At 43.2% G+C, this 16983-nt stretch overlaps 1 protein-coding gene across 4 annotated transcripts in view; it reads right to left on the bottom strand.

Moving 5' to 3' along the window:
• Positions 1-16767, bottom strand: part of ctif (CBP80/20-dependent translation initiation factor) — a 216768-nt gene extending 200001 nt beyond the window's left edge. For all 4 annotated transcript variants that reach the window (XM_072252173.1, XM_072252175.1, XM_072252176.1 and 1 more), the window contains exon 1: positions 16617-16767. The gene's annotated coding sequence lies outside the window, so the exon portion shown is untranslated. The remainder of the gene's footprint in view (positions 1-16616) is intronic.
• Positions 16768-16983: the final 216 nt, after the last annotated feature.

The raw sequence follows: 16983 nt of genomic DNA, 5'->3' as shown, positions 1-16983 counted from the left end.
CCAATGTCGCCTCTAACCTCGCTTGAAATTGTCTCTTCACGCTTGACCGCTTGGGCCGACCGGAAGTGCACTGAGAGCAGTAAGCGTAAAGGAGTTGGGGGCTTGCTGTTCTGGTTAACAACAGATGGTGCAATCCTGGTCATATTACAATCGAGGAACGTGTTTGTAGTCCGGATATTGAACCTTTTGCTGTTGGACTCCAGCCATATTCCACTGAGATACAACACTGGGCGTCATGGGAGGTTGTTCCTGCCTGTGGCCATCGAACTTTGCAGCTCCTCCCGTGGAGGGTCAGACACCCTGAGCCAATAGACTGGTCCTGGACTTATTTCCATCTGGCATAGTCTGCATATTGTTGTTTGATTGTTTGTGGTTTTTGTATTGCTATATTTATGCCCTATTCTTGGTTGGTGCGGCTGTAATGAAACTCAATTTCCCTCAGGATCAATAAAGTATGTCTATGTCTATGAAATAGCCCTCCGCAAATCATACCTGGTTTAGCAGCAAACACTTCTCGGTTTAACTACCTCAGGACCAGTTTTTAAAAACTGCACATTGAGGACACGAAGGGTGTACAGCATTCAAACATTTTTGGAGTCACATAACAATTACAGCACAGAATCAAGCTCTTCAGCTCATCTAGTCCGTGAACTTATTAATCTGTCTCGTCCCATCGATTTGCACCCAGACCATCGCCCCTCTCTCAAATGTTAAAATCAAATCCACCTGTTACTTTCACTTGTTCCACACTCACACCACCCTGAGTGAAGTTCCCCCTTATGTTTCCCCTTAAACATTTCACCTTCTACCCTCAACCCATGACCTGTAGACCTTGTCTCAGCAAACCTCAGTGGAAAAAGCCTGTTTGCATTTACCCTATAATCATAATGTTGTACACCTCTATCAAATCTCCCCTCATTCTCCTCTGCTACAGGGAATAAAGCACTCACCTATTCAGCCTTTCCTATAACTCAAGTCCCAAGTCCTGGCAACATCTTTGTAAGTTTCCTCTGAACTCTTTCAATTTTATTGACATCTTTCCTGCAGATAGGTGACCAGAATTACAAGTAATACTTCAAGTTAGGCCTCACTAGTGTGTTGTACAACAACTTCAACATAACATCCCAACTCCTGTACTCAATATTTTGATTTATGAAGGCCAATGTGCCAAAAGCTTTCTTACTACCCCATCTACCGGTGACACCACTTTCAAGGAATTATGGATCAGTATTCTCAGATCTATTTGTTCTACCGCACTCCTCAGTGCCCTACTGCTCACTGTGCATGTCTTTCCCTGGTTTGTCTTCTCAAAGTGCAACACCTCACACTTTTCTGCATTAAATTCTTTCTACTACCATTTTTCCAGCTGGTCCAGGTCCCACTACAAGTGTTAATAGCATTCCTCACTGTCCACTACGTCCCAAATCGTGGTGTCATCAAAAATATGAAGTACATTTATTGTCAAAGTGTGCATAAATTATACAACCTTGAGACTTGTCTACTTACAGGCAGCCACAAAACAAGAAACCCAAAAGAACCCAATTTGAAAAAAGACCAACACCCAGTGCGCAGAGAAAGAGAAAAAACTAATGATGTCAGCAATAAAGGCAAGCAACAGCATTCAGAATGAAAATGAGTCCACAGAGCTGAGGCCTGGAGCAGGCCTGCAGCCTTGGCCTCAGTTCATCACATAGCAGGGCAAATTGCCGCAAGCCTGGAGACAGGCTCAGGGCCAAGGAGAGCGAAGAAAACGTCGCTGTGCAGAACCTGCCCCAACTCTTGCCTCCAGTCCTGACACCCTACCTTTTCAGCTCATCTGTCCCAGCATTTAAACTGTCCAAACTGAGTAACCCCCCCCCCCCCAGTTGGACCCAGGCTCATCCAGTTTACAAAAAGTTTCATTTGATGAGAAGTTGAAGCAAAAGAGGAGTAAGTCCAAATGGAAGGACGAACCAAATTTCTACAAACTATTACATTAACTTCAGTCCCATAGTGTCCTGAGAAGTCTCAATATACCAGCAGAAATTTTAACTGAGTTTAATAAGGCAAATCTATTGAATTTAACTGGCCAGTGAAGTAGTGGCATCAGCATCAGACTTCGAGGCCAATGGTCCTTGCACGCTTTCCATCCTTGCTAGATTGAGAGACAAGCTAGCAACTTGGCCTCGTAAAAAGAATGCTTAAGGGAATGGCAAAAGAATGCCAGCTGATGCACCACAAGGCACCCATTCCATGCACCCATTACTCTCTGTATAAAGAACTTTCCTTCAGTCTTCTTAAAATTATGCCCCTGGGGAAAGTCTCTGGCTAACCACTCGATCTATGTCTCTTAGCACTTTGTACACCTTTATCAAATCTCCTCTCATCCTCCTTCGCTCCAGAGAGGAAAGCCCTAGCCCTACAATTGTTTGTTCCAAAACGAGTGACCTTAGATTAATTAATTGTTGAAATGTTTACAGAAAAAAGCACGAGCTCAGCAGGCCAAGCAACATCTATGGAAAAAAGTAAACAGCTGACATTTTGGGCTAAGATCCTTAATCAGGACATCAGATTGTAGGCAGAAAGGGTCCTGATGAAGTGTCTTGGCCAGAAACATCAACCGTTTACTCATTTCCACAGATGCTACCTGACCTGCTGAGTTCCTCCAGCATTTTGTGTGTGTTGATTGGATTTCTAGCATCCACAGATTCCCTCTTGTCTGAGAAAAAAAAAGCAGAGATAACACTGGACAAAGATCTTGCTTCCCAATTACCTTTGGGTGTACCTTGTGGATTTTGGTCTGAGAACGAAAATCACTGTGAAATTTCCCTATCATGCACCATTTTTTTTTGAAATCATCTCTATTTGTTATTTCAATTCACAATGCAAGTCAGAACAACTGATGCCAAGTTCATGGAAGGCATTTTTGGTGGTCTACAAATCAAACAGATCAACGGCAGGCAATTTGAAGGACTTCCAGTGGGGCTGGAGAAAATTGCATGAATAAATTGTTGTCCAGTATAACTGTGTCAGTGAAGACTACAAATACAAAACACCTTTAATTTTAATCAAGTCCTTTGTTACTTTAACCATCCGATTAACTCTGCTACTCTTGTATCCCCTCATTTCTGGAAAGGTGAAAACGCTGAAGCATGTGACTTTTGCAGTAAAAGCCCATGGCTTCACACAACAAAATCTTGCCAAATATCTGAAGGTTGGCAAGCATGATGGCAGTTCCTCCAAGTGGACATTTTTCATGCGTAAACAGAAACATTGAATGTTGGCAAACTGCAATAATCATCCATGCCACTGTGAAACCAACATCCTGCTCCTGTTGTAACAACTCCAGCAGATAGCCTTTGCCGTTTAAAATGAGAAAATTTGATATCTGACCCAAACTAAGAATGCATCCATCAACTCTACATAGCACACAGTTCACAGAGCAGATAAGCTGGGGTAAAGGTTGGTTTCTGTGCCAGATCACTCCAAAACATTTCTCACCAGCCCAGATCTCAAATGAGACTCATCTTTGACAAACTGAAGAATGACAATTCAAACAGCTTGATTAACATAACCAAAATTGAATTTACAACTCCCAAGCATATGAATAAGTTACCTTTCCAGTTTTAATTTTCAGAACATGTTTTGTTATAAACTATAAACAAGTACAGTACTTTCTAAATGTTGAACTATCCAAGAGATAAGAAATATCATTGAAATAAATCCTTATAGTTACTTCTCGGATTGTAATGGGGGTTGGGAATACAAAGCAAGGAAATGATGCGAGGATAAACAATCACAAACAATCAGACCTGATGTTGCGTTCCTGACAATTGTATCAGGTTGGCTGTCCACTAACTGTATACTTCATCCCTCTGGTATATTTCTGTTCCATGTCAGGCATTTGCTTGTATTGTGCTGCCCAAGTGCAGGAGAGCTAAACAACAGCAGTAGCCAGTGTATTCAAACATTGTCTTCAGCCTAACACGATTCTTATCCTGTTAGTGTAATTGAATCACTGACTGAAGTTGGACATTTCTTCATATTACATTAAAATGGAAGACAGTTGGAGGATGCCTCACTAGTTACCGTGAAAGATTTCTTAAATTAGCTCATTTACAAAGTTTCTCCAGCTCAACATTTCAGCAATCGTTTCTTTATCTCCCATCAGATTTCGGAATGGTCCATGAGCACTACCTTATTAATTCTCTTTTGCACTATTTATTAATTGTAACTTATTTTGTCTTGCACTGTACTGCTGTCACAAAAGAACACATTTCATGGCACATCAGAGATAATAACCTGAGTTCCGGTTCCAAAATCACTCCCAAAGGATGATAAATGGGAGTTCTGTGTTACTTTTGTCAATTAAATCAGTGTGTTGACAGACGATTGAGGTTAGGATATCAATCAGATGACACACCAGTACATTTCATGTCAAATCAATTCATATACCACCAGAAAAGAATTTTCACAAAAAAAAAATGATTATAGCCACATTGAACAGTACAGACCTTTGGGGCCATGATGTTGTTCTGACCCTTTAGTTAAAAAGGATTGAGTATGGTGATCAAAATATTGTTTCAAAGTCACTTTTTGGCCAATGAGGGTGTAGACAGGCAATGGCAAGATCAGGAATAGCAAACAATTCAAATATGGAGAACACAAAGTGCCAGAAACGAAGACAAGCAGAATGAGTCTAGGAGGATTGGAAGGTTAAGAAATGTTATATTGGAAGAAATGACCAGGCCCTGGGAAACTCAACAAGAAGGAGTGATATAGGAAACGGAACTAAAAGATGTAAGAAGGTTCAAAGTCAATTTATTAAGTCACCATATACTACTATCCTGAGATTCATTTTCCTGTGGGCAATAGTCAATAGCAAGAAACAACAGAATCAATGAAAAACCACACAGAGACGAACAACCAATGAGCAGAAGAAAATAAACGGGGCAAATACAAGAAGAAAATGATAATAATAAAGAAATAAATTGAAAGTACAAGTTGCAGAGTCGTTAAAAACAGGTCATTAAGTTGTGGAATCAATTAAGTGTTGAGTGAAGTTATCCCCTATGGTTCAAGAGCCTGATGGTTGAGGGGTAATAACTGTTCCTTTTTTTACTTCTGTTATTTTTGTGCTATTTATTTTAACTTAACGGACATAAACTTAATGTATTTCAGGTTTTTTTACACTATTTATCATGCATTTCATTGCACTACTTCTGTAAAGTTAACAAATTTCACAACATATGCCAGTGATATTAGGTTCAGAATCAAATTTAGTGATGTGGATCTTGAGGCTCCTGTAACTCCTCCCTGATAGCAGCCATGAGAAGAAAGCATTAAAGTAAGGAATGGCTGCATCATGCACAAGTTAGGAAACAGACAGGCCAGCACAAAGTTTTGGACCTCATCTCCAGGACAATAGGAGAGCATCAGAAAATGTGACACACATGTTGAAGCTAGGTTTACTGTACCACGAAGCTCACAATATCACAAGAATATAAGATATAGGAGCAGAATTAGGCCATTTAGCCCATCGAGTCTGCTCCGCCATTCGATCACGGTTGATCTTCTCCCTCCTCCTCAACCCCAGTTCCCAGCCTTCTCCCTGTAACCTTTGATGCCATGTACAAGAACCTATCAATCTCTGCCTTAAATACACCCGGCGACCTGGCCTCTACAGCTGCACATGGCAACAAATTCCACAAATTCACCACCCTCTGGCTAAAGAACTTTCTCTGCATCGCTGTTTTGAATGGATGCCCCTCTATCCTGAGGCTGTGCCCTCTTGCCCTAGATTCTTCCACCCTGGGAAGTATCCTTTCCACATCTACTCTGTCTAGTCCTTTCAACATTCAAAAGGTTTCAGTGAGATACTCCCTCATCCTTCTGAATTCCAACAAGTACCGACCCAGAGCCATCAAACATTCCTCGTATGATAACCCTTTCATTCTTGCAATCATCCTTGTGAACCTCCTCTGGATCTTCTCCAATGCCAGCACATTTTGTCTAAGATGAGGAGGCCAAAACTGTTCACAACACTCAAGGTGAGGCCTCACCAATGCCTTATAGAACCTTAGCATCACATCCCTGCTCTTGTATTCTAGACCTCTTGAAATGAATGCTAACATTGTATTTACCTTCCTCACCACCTTCAGGGTGTTCTGCACAAGGCCTCCAAGATCCTTTTGTATCTCAGATTTTTGGATTTTCTCCCCATTTAGAAAATGGTCTGCACATTTACGTCTACTACCAAAATGCATGACCATGCATTTTCCAGCATTATACTTCATTTGCCACTCTCTTGCCCATTCTCTTAATCTGTCCAAGTCCTTCTGCATCGTACCTGTTTCCTCAACACTACCTGCCCCTCCAACGATCTTTGCATTATCTGCAAACTTGGCAACAAAGCCATCTATTTCATCATCCAAGTTATTTATATACAGCATAAAAAGTGGTCCCAACACTGATCCCTGTGGAACACCACTAGTCACTGGCAGCCAACCAGAGAAGGATCCTTTTATTCCCACTCTCTGCCTTCTTTCAATCAGCTAATGCTCTAACCATGTTAGTAACTTTCCTGCAATACAAGGAGCTCTTAACTTGGTAAGCGGCCTCATGTGTGGCACCTTATCAAAGGCCTTCTGGAAGTCCAAATATACAACATCCACTGCATCCCCCTTATCTATCCTACTTGTAATCTCAAGGAATTCCAACAGGTTCGTCAGTCAAGATTTTCCTTGAAGAAAATCATGCTGACTTTTTCCTATCTTGTCCTGTGTCACCAAGTACTCCATCACCTCATCCTTAACAATTGACTCCAACATCTTCCCAACCACTAAGGTCAAGCTAACTGGTCTATAATTTCCTTTCCGCTGCCCTCCTCCTTTCTTAAAGGGTGGAGTAACATTTGCAATTTTCCAGTCCTCCGGCACCATACCAGAGTCCAATGATTTTTGAAAGACCATTTTTAATGCCACCAAAACCTCTAATGCTACCTCTTTCAGAACCCTAGAGTGCAGTTCATCTGGTCCAGGTGACTTGTGTACCTTTAGGTCTTTCAGCTTTTTGAGGACCTTCTCCATTGTAATTATAATTACTCTTCTTCCTTCACACACTACAACACCAGGCACACTGCTAGTATCTTCCACAATGAAGGCTGATGCAAAGTACTCACTTAGTTTATCAGCCATCTCCTTGTCCCCCGTTATTATTTCTCCTGTCTCATTTTCTAGTGGTCCTATATCTATTCTCATCTGTTTTTTTTTAACATACTCGAAAAAGCTTTTACTATCCACTTTGATATTATTTGCTAGCTTGCTTTCATAGTTCATCTTTTCCCCAATGATTCTTTTAGTTGCTGCCTGTAGATTTTTAAAAACTTCCCAATCCTCTATCTTCCCTCTAATTTTTTACTTTGTTGTATGCCCTCGCTTATTTTTACATTAGCTTTGACTTTCTTTGTCAGCCACGTTTGTACTATTTTACCATTTGAATATTTCTTCATTTTTGAAATACATATGTCCTGCACCTTCCTCATTTTCCCCAGAAACGCAAGCCATTACTGCTCTGCTGACATCCCTGCCAACAGCTCCTTCCAATTTACTTTGGCCAACTCCTCTCTCATATCGATGTAATATTAGCAGATTCTTGTTTTTAAATTTAATTCATTCTTGGAATTTATTGCAAGAATGCACTTGAACCATTAACGGGCTGACTTGTTAAGCAGCTATAATCCAAGTTATTGAGTCAAGTGTCATGGAAAGATAATTTCACCACTTTTATTACCCCCATACACATTCTTCCCCTTATCTACACTGTCAATCCAATTTACAGTAATCGATTAGGCAAACAACCCACACATTGATCCAACCCAGGACTTGAGAACCTGAGTTATAGGGAAAGGTTGAATAGGTTAGGACTTTCTTTTTTGGAGCTTAGGAGAATAAGGGGAGATTTGATGGAGGTATATAAAATTATGAGTATAGATAGGGTAAACGCAAGCAAGCTTTTCCAGTGAACTTGGGTGAAACTATAACTAGAGGTCATAGGTTAGGGTGAAAGTTCAATGTTTAAGGAGAACATGAAGGGGAGCATCTTCACGCAGAGGGTGGAGAGAGTGACACGAACTGTCAGTGGAAGAGGTGGATGCAGGTTCAGTTACAAGAAGAGAAAATTGGATGGGTGCATGGATGGGAGGGGTATGGTCTGGGTGCAGGTTGATGGGACTAGGCAGATTAATAGTTTGGCATGGATTAGAAGGGCTGAAGGGCCTGTTTGTGTGCTGTGGCATTCTATGACTTATGGACATATTGTGACGTAGGAGGCGAGAGAAGCACTTAGAAGGAAACCCGTGTAGGCAAAGAGAGAACATGCAAACTCCCCACAGACAGCACCCACGATTAAGACTGAATCGAGATCTCAGGTCCAACAGCTGCGGCACGGCACTGTGTCAGGGATGATTTGCATCTGATGCCTGTACAATTTTAGGGTTTGATCAAAGTGAAAATTTAGGAATGTTTACATGTCATAAGACATAGGAGCCGAATCAGGCCAGTCAGCCCATCAAATATGTTCCACTATTCCATAATGGATGATTTATTACCTCTCTCAACATCATTCTCCTGCCTTTTCCCTGTAACCTTGATGTCCTGATTAATCAAGAACCTATCAACCTGCACTATAGATATAGTCCATGACTTGGCCTCCACAGTCCCCACTCTCTTGCTAAAGAAATCCCTTCTCATCTGTTCAAACTGGACATCCCTCTATTCTAAGGCTGTGTCCTCTCATCCTAGACTGACACACTATAGGAAACATCCTCTCCACATCCACATTCTCTAGGCCTTTCAATATATTTCAATGAGACCTCCCCCCCTCCCAGCCCCCATTCTACTAAACTTTAGTGAGCACAGGCCCAAAGCCATCAAATGCTCCTAAGTTTACCCTTTCATACCCAGGATCATTTTCTTCTCTCACCCCTCTTGAATGCTAGTCCATCCTCTCTTAGATAAGGGGTCTACACCGGCTCACAATACTCCCAGTCTGACCTCTACCTTATAAAGCCTCAGCATTACATCCTTGCTTTTATATTCCAGTCCTCTCAAAATGAATGCCAACATTGCATTTGCCTTCCTCCCCACCAACTCAACCTGCAAGTTAATCTATAGGGAATCCTGCATGAGGAACCAAATGTTCCTTTGCATCTCTAATTTCTGAATTTATTCTCCGTTTAGAAAATAATCTACACCTTTATTCCTTAAAGTGCAAGTGCATGACGATACACTGCCTGACACTATATTCTATCTGCCATTTCTTTGCCCATTCTCCCAATCCAAGTTCTTCTGAAGACACCCTGCTTCTTAACATTACCTGCTCCTCAACCTGCTTTCGTATTGTCTGCAAACTTGGCCACAAAGCCACTAATTCCATCATCCAAATCACTGACACACAACGTAAAATGAAGCTGTCCCAACATCGACCCCTGTGGAACACCACTAGTCACTGGCAGCCAAATTAGATCTGGCTCTTCTTTGCTTGTCGGCTGAATAGTTCCAGCAGTTTTTGGGTTTTTTTTTAAAAAAAAGAGATAGAGAATTTCTCCTCTGCCTGGCCTTCTTATCCAGGATCATTAAGAATACAATCAGTAATGTGCATTGCAACTTACTTTCATTTGAACAACTGGAATTAACCTACAACGTAATTACAACATCCACATGCAATGGTATCATTTACGCACGGAAAGTATAGGATATTGCTTTTGATAACTCAAGGTTAACAATTAAAAATTAATCCTAAAAATGCTTTTGCTTCATTATCAATAATTCAAAACCATTAAAAATGGGTATGGGGTAACCATATCATGAGATACTGGTTGGTATATCCCATGTAAATTGTCATGGGTATATCTTTTTCCAAACTTTATTAATAAATACAAGAATGCACCATTCAAAGTTTTTTCATTCTTGCCATACACAATCAAACCAATGCTTCCTATACCGTTCCATTCCATCCCTGCACATCTATGGCACCGCTGGCACTCATGTGGCCTTCCTGGAGACACTGGAATTAGCAGGCCAATGCACAGAGCAGACAGGGAAAGCCTCTCCCCAGCTCCTTACCCCCAAAACCAATTCAACACCACAGTCCTGATGATGGTCTCAGCCCAAAACCTCAACTATACTCTTCTCCATAGATGCTGCCTGGCCTGCTGTGTTCCTCCAGCATTTTGGGTGTGTTGCTCCGATTTCCAGCGTCTGCTGATTTCCTTATTTGTAATTCAACACAAGATCCCTTGTAGGGGAGTGATCAGGTGTTAAAACTGATCAGAACAGACACTATTCTTCATCCTAGCCAAGAAGCAAGTGATTCGGGCTCTGTCTTTATTAAGAAATAGTGAATTCAAAAGTTAAACAAAATGAATAGACAAAGTCACAGAAACTTCTCCCTTGCCATGAGTTTGTTGTGTTAATGGTGATGTTCAGAGTAAAGATTTATCAGAATACATGCATCTCACCACATACAACCCTGAGGTTCTTTTTTCTGTAGGCATACTTAGCAAATCTATATCTGTAAACATCAGGAACTGTTAACTGTAAACAAACTACGCAAATGCAGATATAACTAACCAGCAATAAATAACAAGCATGAAATAACACCATAACAGCATTGTCGAACGAGTGCAGGTATCCCCTTTTGTCCATGAGCCTGATGGTTGAGGGTAGGAACTGTTCTTGAACCTGGTGGTGCGAGTCCTGAGGCCGACGGCAGCAGTGAGAAAAAAGCATGGCCTGGCTGGTGAGGATCTTTGATGATGGATGCTGTTTTTCTACAGCAAAGTTTCATGTAGATGTGCTCAATGGTTGGGAGGGTTTTACCGTGATGTACTGGGTCAAATCCACTACCTTTTGTAGGATTTTCTGCTCAAAAGGCATTGGTGTTGCAATACCAAGCCATAATGCAGCCAGTCAGCACACTTCCCACCACATATCTATAAATGTTTGCCAAGGTTTTTGATGACGTGCAAATCTCTGCAGACTCCTGAGGAAACAGAGGCACTGTCATGTTTTCATCGCAATTATATTTAAATGATAGCTCCAGGACAGGTCCTCTGCAACAGTGACACCAGTTCCTTTGTACATTTGGGCTGCACAATTTTCTCATCCTTTGATAAACAGCACATTATAGAATTCTGTAACACAAGAGATGCCACAGACGCTGGAAATCTAGAGCAATGCACACAAAATGCTGGAGGAACTCAGTAGGTCGTCTACAAAGGGGATAAACAGTCGATGTTTCAGGCTGAGACCCTTCATCAGAACTGAAAAAGGGGGAAAAGCTCGAGGAAGATAGCAAGACCAAGTTGGTGGGGGGGGAAGGGGGGAGATGAAGTAAGAAGCTAGGAGGTGATAGGTAAAAAAGGTAAGAAGCTGAAGAAGAATGAATCTGATGAGAGAGAGGAGTGCCATGGGAGAACGGAAAGGAGGGGGGCACCAGGAGGTGATGTACTTATTTATTAGGATACAGTACAGAGTAGGCCCTTGCAGACCCGCCCAGCAACCACTGATTTAACCCCAGCCTAATCACGGGACAATTCACAATGACCAATTAGCCTATTAACCAGTATGTCTTTGGAGTGTGGGAGGAAACCCCACGGTCACAGGGAGGAAGCACAGCCAGCAGCAGGAACTGAACCCGGCTCACTGGTGCTGTAAAGCACTGTCCTAACCACTACACGACTGTGATAAGAGAAAGGCTGAGGGAAAAGGGAAAATATAACTGTGTTGCAGCAGTGTCTCTTCATTTTTCAGATAGGTCAGATGCTGCTCTTTGACATCTCACCAGACCAGGAAAAGATAGTAATAGCAAAGTGAAGTCTCAGACAGACCACACCAACTCTGGGCCTCAATACTGCTGCTTCACAGCATCCCTTCCAGATCTAGTTTAAGATTTTGAACATTTACCAGCCATCTCAATTACAGTAACATGTAACACACAATGTGATGGAAGGTGTCCACCAAGTAAAGAACCACACCATGGTCACTTCTGTTAATACCATCACCGACAATATATAGTCTGGTGTGACTGTTGCATGCGACAGCGGCCTCGACAAGCCGGCTAAACCAGGTGAGGGTAGCTGATGGGTCTCAAACCCTCGGTGGGATAGGGAGTTGTCTATCCCAGCATGTGAAGACAGACTCCGGCAGACTGAGCGGACGAGACCAATGGAAGGTCCAACGGTCAAGAAGGCGGTCTCTGCAAGCATTGTGGAACGTGCAGAGCGGGACAAGACAAAGACAATGTCCTGGTCATCCACTGCGCCTAGTCCCATCTCCAGCCGTCTAGACTCTGTCTTGCCACTGGATCCAGATGGGAATTGGGAAGAGAGAGTGAGGCTGACGCTGCGCAACTCTCCCCCACTTAAACCCAAATCACGCGCTAGTCTCGACACCATCATAATGGTGTCGAGGTCCTCATCGCCGACGATGGACTAACACACAGTCTGGTGGGGACTGAGCCCAGTCACTGAATACCACTGTGCTGTCACTTCTGGCCACACTCACAATCTGAATTGAAATGACTTTATTTCTTACAACCTTCGCATACATGGGGAGTAAAAATCTTTAAGTTATGTGTCCGTCTAAATGTGCAATCATAGTAATTTATGATAAATAGAACAGTCAATGAAACATAGAAATACAATTGTATCAGCATGAGTTAATCAGTCTGATGGCCTGGTGGAAGAAGCTGTCCCGGAGCCTGTTGGTTCTGGCTTTTATGCTGCGGTACCGTTTCCCCGATGGTAGCAGCTGGAACAGTTTGTGGTTGGGGTGACTCAGGTCCCCAATGATCCTTCAGGCCCTTCTTACACATGTCTTTGAACATGTCCTGATTAGTGGGAGGTTCACAACTACAGATGCACTGGGCTGTCCACTCTCTGCAGAGTCCTGTGATTGAGGGAAGTACAGTTCCCATACCAGGCAGTGATGCAGCCAGTCAGGATGCTCTCAATTGTGCCCCTGTAGAAAGTCCTTAGGGTTTGGGGGCCCATACCAAACTTCAACCGTCTGAGGTGAAAGAGGTGGTGGTGTGCCTTTTTCACCACACAGCTGGTGTGTACAGACCACGTGAGCTCCTCAGTGATGTGGATGCCGAGGAACTTAAAGCTGTTCACCCTCTCAACCCCAGGTCCATTGATATCAACAGGGATTGGCCCGTCTCCATTCCTCTTGTAACCCACAACCAGCTCCTTTGTTTTTTGCATGGTGACATGGGTTAAAAGATAAAATTACATTCATATACTTTCCAATGGTCAACTGGCCTGCAGGGCAGCTTTCTCAATTTTGCCACTTCTTCTGATCACAAAGGTACCCTTGAGGAGTGAACAGTCGGTGAGTGGAATGGGGGGAACTACAGTACTGTGCAAAAGTCTTAGGCACCCGAGCTACATCTGGACCATGGTGCACCCGCAGTACATATATCACACACAAGTAAAAGAAAATCTCACAGGAACATTAATAAAATATAATGCATGTGAAGTGCACAAACAGGTAACCAGTAGACAGCTCACTGCCCTGGTTGAGATCTCCGTGGTGGCGGGCTCTCAGTCATTAGTCTCACAGCCTGAGGGAAGAAGCTGTTACCCAGTCTGACAGACCTCGTCCTGATGCTCCTGTACCTCCTTCCTGATGGTAGTGAGTAGTGAGAACAAGTTTGTTGAAAGGTAGACAAGGTGGTGAAAATGGTGCTTAGCACACTGGTCTTCATCAGTGAGGACACGGAGTATAGGGGACAGGACGTGATGGTGCATTTGCTGGTTGAGACACGCTCGGACACCGTGGACAGTGTTGGTCACTGTGTTATAGGCGAGATAGGAAAGTGCAGGCAAGGAGGCTGACAGAACTAAAGTGCCCAAGTTATAAGTTGAGGCTGGCCAGGCTACATCCTTATTTGTTGGAACATCAGAGAATGAGCGGTGACCTTATAGAATTGCTTAAGATCACGAAAGGTGTCGATTAGATGGCAAAGGTCTTTTCTCCTGGGTAGGGAAGACAAAGACTCACAGTGAGAGGGAACGATCTAGAGTAGACTGGGGGAGGGGGGATTCTCAGCACACAGGATGGCAAGTATATGGAATGAGGTGCCAGAGGAAGTGGTTGAGGCAGGTACAATAGTATCATTCAAGAAGCTCTTGGACAGGTACATGGAGGGCAGGGCTTAGAGAGATATGGACTGAACCAAGGAAATTGAGACTAGCTGGGTGGTCAGCATGGAGTCTTTGGGCTGAAGGGCCTGAAGCCATACCATGCTGTACGACTCTCCGGAGAGTGAATCATGCTTTATCAAATGATCTGCTCGATGATGGATATTCTATCTGATTATTTCTGATGTGATTCATTACAATTGCAAAGCTTGCTGGACTGTTACAGATGAGAGCTAGAAGTCAACCACATGACCGTGAGGCTGGACCTATTCATCAGAAATTACATTAGTGTGTGTAATATAATGGACCCCACAGGAGTCCAGCAGTTTCTAGAAGACTGCTTATTTCAGATTTAATTTGATAGATCATAGAACTAAAACTAAAAAGCAAATACTAAACAAAATTTGAATTATCTCTGCATCTGTAGTCTAGTTTGCTTGACTACATGTCCAGTAATATTGCTCCTAGGGTGTTGGGGTGAAGATATGTCTCTACGCTAGCCTGCGGGTCACCCTTGGGCAAGGTATAACACCTGCTTATCCCGATCAGGGTCACATGAAACCATGGGAGCAGGTGGTGGATGGCCGTATGAACAGCCAGTGCAGATCACAAGTCCTGGTTATGCGACCACTGACACCAGGTAGACAATCTCAGAAGAGTATTGACAACGGCTGGGGTTACCCATCTTCAGACAATCTCTGAAGAGTGTTGACAACGGCTGGGGTTACCCATCTTCAGACAATCTCTGAAGAGTGTTGACAACAGCTGGGGTTACCCATCTTGTAAGGACACTGCCCAGAAGGCGGCAAACACAAACCACTTCTGTAGAATTTTTTCCAAGAACAATCACAGTCATGGAACGATGATCGCCCACGTCACAATAAACAAACATTGCTCCCATGTTCCTATTACAGAGCTGCACCTAGGAATCAGTGTCAGATTTATTATTACTGGCATGTGACAGCAGTGCCATACACAAATGTACTATGCATTAGAATAAAATATATCCAAGAATTAAATAAGCAGTGCGAAAGGACAGCAAAACGGGGAGGTAGTGTTAATGGGTTCATTGTCCACTGAGAAATCTGATGGCGAGGGTGGAAGCTGTCCCTAAAATGTTGTGTGTCTTCAGGCTAATAGCTAGGTGCTAATAATGGACGAGAAAACAGACAACCTCAGCTGCAATTCCCTCAATTCTCACATAAGCAATTAAGGCTTAATGCCCTTTCTAACAGACAACCCCTGCTGAATCCACTCTGCCGGGGGCTGGTTTAAATTTCGCTCCAAAAGGTTACTGACGAAGTGGCCAGCCAATCCCAGTGTCCCACTTCGCAGCTGAAGAGAGTCGCGGTGTTTAGTGACAGGCTGCGGAATGAAGGTCTGGCTTTGAGGATGAGCTTGTATCACGTGGCTGCCACTGGTCAAGGAGCCCGACGCCGTTCGGATCTGCGAGCTGACAAACCCGGTTTGCCCTTGGCCAGCTCCCACCGCCCGCAATCCGCAGGCTTGCTCGGGCCGATAAAGGAAACAGGAGGCGTAGGAAGTCCTTGTCTGGCCCGATCATTCTGAGGGAGGGAGGAAGGGAAGGGAGGGAGGGGGGATAGGGAGAGAGGAGGTGGACCGGGTGAAAGACTCAGACAGGCAGCCGCGCCCAATCCTTTTAAGGGCCGTTCGTCATTGCGGATCGCAATGTTAAATTTAAATTACTGCAACAACGACAAATACGCCAACAGCACATTAATAAGTCTTATTTACAAAATGACCGATGCCAAGCAATCTTTATGGAAATTCTAGGAATGCAATATGTCGACAGTAACAGTTAGTCAGCGGTGCATTTAACGAGGACACTAGTTTCTTGCATCACTGCCGTTACTACCTTTCCCAAAGATTGCTATCGAGAAATCAAAACAAATATTACTGATAGCTGACTTTTTTACCCATCTATTGTATTAATAAATAACGAGATGGATTTCCTTTGTCGTAGATGCTCTCAAACCATTACAAAACACATGCAGTCAGAACGGGGCGTTAAATTGAGACAATGTGCCATTAATTATAAATTACAAAGACACTGTATTAAAATGCATGGGTACACTACAAAAAAGAAATCACTGCATAAACGCAGTGTACAGCTGTCCGAAACTGCTGCGTTTCAACAGCCCACAGTCCCGTCCATTGTAGCAATCTGACAACGTAGCCCGGATTGGCAGCGGCTGCTCATTCGGAACTGTGAATAACCACACACACGGCATCAAGTATAATCCCCCCAACCCCCAGCACACACATCACAATAAATATAAAAACCTTGCTCGATTTCTGTAACAAATTAAATCCCGGGTTAACAAATCGAAAGTACAGTATTTAGCATTCCCACAATGACAATATGAGTCACTACACCAAAACTTTAAAACACAAGGAATGGCTATCCAACCTTTGCAACGCCTCCGAGGCGACTTTGCTAGGAATGCCGGGTTTCTGCTCGGCTGATCCGTCTCCTGTGCCCCCCACACTGGCAGGGAATGTGCCAGCCTCCTTGAAGCCCGGGCTCAGGGGTTTATGACCGAGACTCAGAGGCTGGTGCCACAATGATGCGGGAATGTGACGCAGACCCGGCACTCTCTTGTGGACCCGGACATTACTGCATTCAGGCATTCTGGGACTTGTAGTTCAACACAGACATAGTCTCATATTCAAACACCCAATTAATTCAAGTTCAAAGGAAATTTATTATCAAAATGCATATATGTCGCCATATACAAACTAGTTTCTTGTGGGTATTCACATTAAATACTAAGAAA

This window comes from Mobula birostris, chromosome 3 (genome assembly GCF_030028105.1).
Source record: "Mobula birostris isolate sMobBir1 chromosome 3, sMobBir1.hap1, whole genome shotgun sequence".
Taxonomy (NCBI): domain Eukaryota; kingdom Metazoa; phylum Chordata; class Chondrichthyes; order Myliobatiformes; family Myliobatidae; genus Mobula; species Mobula birostris.
The sequence above is the reverse complement of the archived record's forward strand: the minus strand, read 5'-3'. Positions and strand labels throughout refer to the sequence as shown.